The sequence below is a fragment of the Athene noctua genome, chromosome 7 (genome assembly GCF_965140245.1).
Source record: "Athene noctua chromosome 7, bAthNoc1.hap1.1, whole genome shotgun sequence".
Classification (NCBI taxonomy): domain Eukaryota; kingdom Metazoa; phylum Chordata; class Aves; order Strigiformes; family Strigidae; genus Athene; species Athene noctua.
This window is the reverse complement of record NC_134043.1, coordinates 21173697-21180485: the sequence shown is the minus strand read 5'-3', so window position 1 is coordinate 21180485 and position 6789 is coordinate 21173697.

The window sequence follows — 6789 nt, the reverse complement described above, 5'->3', positions numbered from 1 at the left end:
TTTTATAATGTAAATGTTAGCTTTACTTTACATGTTAAAATAGGTAGCAATAATAAATATCGCATGTCTTGTTCAGTTTCTCCCCAGTCTGAGGGAGAAATTAATACAAGATTACTATTCTTTAAAGGGAGAAAAAACTTTCAGAAGTAAAGCCTTATCAAAGGATTGGAAACCACAAGAAGAAAAGAAATTCAGAATAGAAAGCAGCTAGATGTACGAGGAAAGAGCTGTATTGGAAATATCACTATCTAGACAGGGTGTCCTTTGTTTTTTGGGGAGAATGGATACAATGATTTAAAACTGTACAGCATTCCATACAGAGACTAGAATTACACATTGGTGTTCCCAGGCTCAGCAAACAAAAGTAAAATCCCCTAAAAATTGAGTGTCATATTTCTGCTCAACCCTCTTCCTCGTGAAATAGTTTTACATGATGGAGGTTCTGGCTGATTTGGTTTATGATGGGATATTGCATTTAAGTTGTTTACAATCACGTCAACATTATATTCATACTGAAAAGCTAGGAAATGACAATTCATCTCTTTGTGCAAAGTAAAAAATAGACATGCTTTATTTTCTGACAGTGCTGCATCTGTTACATAGCATAGAGGAGTTTCAGGAGTAAAAAAGCTTGTGGGTAAGGAATAAGAATTGTTTAAGAAATGATGTTTATGTTGCTGAAGTGTCATTTACTACTAAAACCAGCAACCCTACAAAAAATTAAGCTTAAAGATAGACACGTCAAATAGTTCCCTTGTTTAATTTTTTTTTTTTGTAGGCGTTTTTACTGTTCCTAATTTAGTTGCCTCTGTTCTCATTTTAATCTATGATTTGCATGGTAAATAATCCATTTTTCTTCTCTGGGTTAACAGTGCAATAACAAAAACAAATTCTGAAGGGCTGTAAACTGGAATTAAAACTTCAAAATGTTAAGATATTTCATATTAAAAAAATTATTCTAATTTTGTATTGTTTCTGTCTGCAACTGAACTTGAAGATGGCTGATGTGAAGCATCAACATTTGTCACTACTACTGAAACTATATATCCTGTCTTCCCTTTTTAGAAAAATATTTGAACTACTTTTCACATGCTTAATTATCACATAATACTTCATTATACTATGCTTAAATGATGCACATTAAAAGGGCTAATTGTTACGGTTTATTTCTTAAAAATTCCTGTATTTTCTCCCTGATGTGTTTCTTATGCTGCTTTGTGCTAAAGTGCACAAAACACAAGGAAAACATTTTGATGAGTGGAGAATTTCCTGAGGATAATGACCTCAGAAAATATGCTACCCTAAAATATTACGTTCCCAGATATTGTATGTGAAGTTTTTTTTTATTCTTAGTTCAATTGGACTGGCTTGTCCTAAGATAAGGCTGACTAATTGTGGAAGATACCAACTGATGGCTGAGGTACTGTGATGTGACCTACTTGATTGAGGCAGGTTAGGCATCATCTTGGGAATATGAAATCCATTGTGATTTGGTATGTTTCAAAAGGATCCTCTCAGTCTCTCAGGTAGAATTAGTTATCAGATCAAAGTAAGAGGCTGACTGGAGAACTGTCTCACTTCATTAGATCGCTGAATTCTAGACTCTAATAGTTGACTCAGCACAAGTCAAAAGCTGTGATAGAAACTGCTGCTAGTAGTATGTTGTTACTGCTAGATGGCTCCAAAGTGTGTAGAGAGGGATGACAAACAAGTACTTACTCTTTTGAATGTGATTATCCCACTAGCTATTTCTTCTTCCCTCCTGACAGTCCCTTTAACCCCCAAACTGTCATTGTCAAAAAGTGGACATCACTGTCTCTGCCTTCTCTTTACCATGAGCAATCTTAATCATTCACTTATTTCAGGGCAAAAGGAAACCACTGCTGTAACCAGTATCACTTTCATGCTTGCTTATGTCAATTTAAATGCAAAGATAACCTGATTTCTAGATTTTCAATATCTGTTTTCTCCTTAAATCTGTTTAGGAAGTCAGCCAGAATGTTGATGTCACTGGACATATGCGGTAGCATAATTTCAAAGGCCTAAGTGCATTTTTTTTTTTTTTTTGAAAAAAAAAAAAAAAGGAGCCTATGGAAGGTAAGACAGCCAGACAACATTTGGGGGACTCTGAAGCTATAAGTTATTACATATGTGACACTGAAGTTTTTTCACTCATTAGAATTTACTTTCTTATGATGCTGCTTTCTAAATGACTTTCAAAAAATTTCTGCTGGAAATTACCATTTTTATTTTTAATCAATTTTGTTGCTTAACTGGGATCAATCAGACATCTGCTTTGCTTCTGATTCCCCAGGATTCCTTGACCTGATTTTTGCATTTGTAGCGGGTCTGGATCCTTTAAGGCCATCCACTGAAGTGGTGAAATGTACCAAGACCTCTATCTTTAGTTAGCATAGTTAATGGGATTGCTCTGCAAATCTTAAAAAATCTCAACTTCTAATAAACATATATGGTGAATTAGCAAGAAACACTCATTCTTTCTACTGATGTTTCACTGAATGTTCTCTGAAGCCAGTAGAATTTCTGTAAAAATGCTTTGGTTTTAACAGTTCATTATTCTTTCTCGTTTGTCCTTCTTGACTAACTCTAGCTAATTATGTCAAGTGAAAGCTTAAACACTAATTAATCATGGTTACTGTATTTTTTACAAGCCTACAGAATAGAACACTTTATGTACTAAGTTATAATTTTGTACCTAATATTGCTAGACTAAAGACAGCTAAAATCCTGTCTTGCCAGTAATGTCTTAAATAGTGTGATAAAGTTAGTAGATGTTGAACTTCCAAGAAGGAATATCTCATGCTTGGGTTCTCGATGGAGAAATAAATATAGTAGTGTCTGGTATAAGAAGGGAATGCCTGCAGTAGTATGAAGAGATTGGGTGACTGAACAACAAAGAGAACAGGATTTGTCCAGGAAAGAGGCTTAGGAACAGGACAGAAGTTAAATGGAAGAAAACTCAGGTCCTAAAGTGTGAGCCTGGGAGGCAGTCCTCCCAAGTCTTCTGTTATTTGTTTTTCTTAGTGCTTTTTTTTTTCTCTCAAAAGAAGCAGAAAGGCAGAAGTCTCTAGCAGTCTGAAATAGAGTATGAGACATAAAGCCTAATGTGTATGCATAGTATGGTTGGTAATGTCTTGGCAATGCAGTTACAGAACAGAGGATCTGCTTAGGTGAATTTGTGGTTTGTGAAACCTAGCAGTGCTGCAGCTGTATATAGTCAAATTTCCATCCAGATTCAGTCGCTATGACTGAGGCCTTAAACCACTAGCAGTAAGTCCAGGGAATGTGTAGGAGATGAGAAACATTTCAGACTAGTAAATTACAAAAGTGAAAAATAGTAACTTGTATGATGGAACATAAACAGTCTATGCTTGTGGAAATGGCTGGTGAGGACAGCTGCAGAAGAAAGGTTAAGTTACACCTAACATGTTAACTTGTGTATAAGGAAGAGAAAATAAATTTCTGGCACATTCAGATCTCAAGAAAAAGGGGCTTTCTGCTTGTCTGATAGAAGGAAAAATTGATGGACCCTAAAGGACAAGAACATAACACTGGAAAGGAGTGACTAAGGCAGAAAGCTGAATGGTTAAGTCAAGGACTGAGTGGACTTGGAAAAGTGATGATGAGAAATTCTAGGGAGAAAGAAGAGATGTGGGAGCAAAAGCAAGGAAAGTAGGGGGACAGGTTCTTCTAGGAGTGAGTGTGGGACAACAGTGCAAGTGAAGGGCAGTGAGTGAGGAAAAGCTGGAAAAGTGAAGTAGCAAGGAATCTAGAATCTACAGTGGGAAGAATGTCAGAAATGGTGTTCACACAGGAAATACATGGGGGCACTTCAAGGAAGAGCTCCAAGGTTAGAATTGTAAAGTGCTGCTGAGATTTCTTAATGACTTTTACCAAAGCTCACTGATTTAGTGATTCTTCTGGAGTGCCTCAGTGCCTCCTAGATTATATAGGTCTGAGAAGTCTAGTTGCTTCTCCACTCGGCTAAACCTTCTGTATTTCAAACATGCAATTCTGTCAGGAAGAAGAGAGGTGCTTGACAATAGGTATGCTATCAGAGAAATCCTCCCATGTGTTGTGATTGGTAATTGGTCAGTTGACAGGCTGCTAGCTACCTGGTCTGTTGCCAAGGAAGGTAATTTTATGTTTGTCACTTGTGTGGTATAATTGCTTCTAAAGGCTGCTCAGTAAATAACATTTGCCCACATAGATTACCTTGCATCTAAACAAAAATCTTTGCATTAGGATTAATGTTTGCTTTGATATTAAATAGTTTCTATGAAATAATAAGATTTGTAATTTAACAGGGGACAGTAGTTCACAATGAGACAGCATACTTACCTAAAACTTTGCTGCTCTAGGACCAGGAAACACTCACCTAATATACTTGCCTGACTGTTGATCCAAGAGCTCCTGTGTATGTTTTCAAAAGGGATTGGAATGTGTAATGAGGAAAAAGGAATAAGGGAAACCAAGCTAGTGAGCTCAGGGCGAGTCATGGCTACTACCTCTCTGTCTAGATAACTGGAAATTAAGAGCTGAAGGCCACCTATTGACTTATTCAAGGCCTGTGGTTAAAGTGTAGACTTGCAATGTTTTTGCTGGCTGTGGAACAGAAATTGGTTTCTGTGGGTTGGCTGGGCCTGCCTAAAAGCTGGGCTTCTGCTTTAGCTCTGCCATGAGCAGAGCCTAATTGTTGGCAGCAATTTGGTGCAAGAAAGGTGGGGTTTGGGGAAAAATGGAGCCATGCGAGGGCCAAGGGAGATGAGGGGCAGCCTGGGCCTTTGATGTGAAAGTGAAGGAAGAGGCATAGGTGTGGCCAGAATGGTAATGTGTGGCGCCAGTGTGCATTTCAAATACTTGCTTGGGACTGGAGTCAAAAGTCCATGGGATATACTAGAATAAACAGAACTAAAAATGCTTTTTACATGGTGATTTCCAGTATAAGTGGAAGATCTCTTCTGCAAAGGCTAGTCTGCCATTATCCCCAGCTTGTAGCACTCAAACCTGCTAAATAAAAATGTGGAAATCAAAATGACTTCTGCAGTCTGCCTATGTAGGTGCATTTTGTGGTGTGCATATAAAAATAAGCCATGTAAACAAAAGCTCATGCAAGCTAAATCCTATTTTTGTATCAGAAACCAAGACATAGTTGTTGCATAATCCAAAACACACTTTACTAAAGACATAATAAAGTAATAGTTATTTTATAGTCAAAGTAATCTAGGGTCCTTATATTACCATACCTTAACCAGCTTAAAATCAGTTAAATGTTCCCTTGGGCTACACTCCATTTTGTATCATGTCACCATCCTTACAGAATTCCTGTCTTGTTAACAGGAAATTTCTGCTGAAATGTCTATTGAAAGTATTCAGCTTTGCTCCTTCAGCAGCTCTCTCCATTTGTCCTGCGAATATCATGATCATAGTACACACTGAAACATGTAAATCATAAACTTTTCTTCTCCTCTAAGCTAAGAAATCAAATTGAAGAACTTTTTTTTAAAATTCTGGATTACATGTCTAAAAAAATGTTTTCAATTGCTTCATATTATCTACAGCTCTTCTGGATGTCATTGATGTTCACATAACTGCATGCTGAAAATCAGTTTATTGCAGGGGCTTCTCTCTCTTATTGCCTTTTTTAAAATTTAAAGCACTTTCAGAAATAGTATTAGAATCTTCTCTTTCCCCATGGAGGGGAAAAAAAAAGAAATACTATTACATATACAGCATGTAAAAATTAATACCTCAATACTACTGAAGTTTACCAGAAAATCTAGAGTCAGTGTTAGCCTCCATCTTACTAGGCTCTGTTATACATCTAGGAAAGTAATCACAAACACTGAAGAAACCTTTATTTCAGGCAAGGACAGCATAGCCTTACTCCAGCAGGACAAAGCAGGTCCTACATGTCCTGGGACTTTAGGGCCTGTGGCTCTGGACAGCTCTGGCCCATGAACAAGAGACCCCACTGGTCATTTGTGGCTCTACCTGGTTATGACTCACCATGAGCCAGCAATGTGCACTTGCAGTGCAGAAAACCAGCTGTGTCCTGGGCTGCATCAAGAGAAGTGTGGACAGCAGGTCAAGGGAGGGGATTCCCCCCCTCTACTCTGCTGAGACCCCCACCTGGAGCACTGTATCCAGCTGTGGGACCCCCAACATCAGCAGGACATGGACCTGCTCGAGTGAGTCCAGAGGAGGCCACAAAGGTGATCAGAGGCTGGAGCACCTCCCCTGTGAGGACAGGCTGAGAGAGTTGGGGGTGTTCAGCCTGGAAAAGGCTCCAAGGAGACCTTATAGTGACCTTCCAGTACTTAAAGGGGGCTACAGGAAAGATGGGGAGGGACTCTTCATCAGGGAGTGTAGGGATAGGATGAGGGGTAATGGTTTTAAACTGACAGAGGGAAGATTTAGATGAGATATAAGGAAGAAATTCTTTACTGTGAGGGTGGTGAGGCCCTGGCACAGGTTGCCCAGAGCAGCTGTGGTTGCCCCCTCCCTGGCAGTGTTCAAGGCCAGGTTGGATGGGGCTTTGAGCAACCTGGGCTAGTGGAAGGTGTCCCTGCCCATGGCAGGGAGTTGGAACTAGGTGATCTTGAAGGTCCCTTCCAACCCAAACCAGTCTATGGTTCTATGACACTGTTAACTGCAGTGGGACTTCACCAGCTCACCATACCTGAGGCTTTTGTTTCATCACCCTCAGGAGTAATTGCTGATTTACGCTAGCGTGAGTACAGAATTACGTCAGTACTATTAATAGAT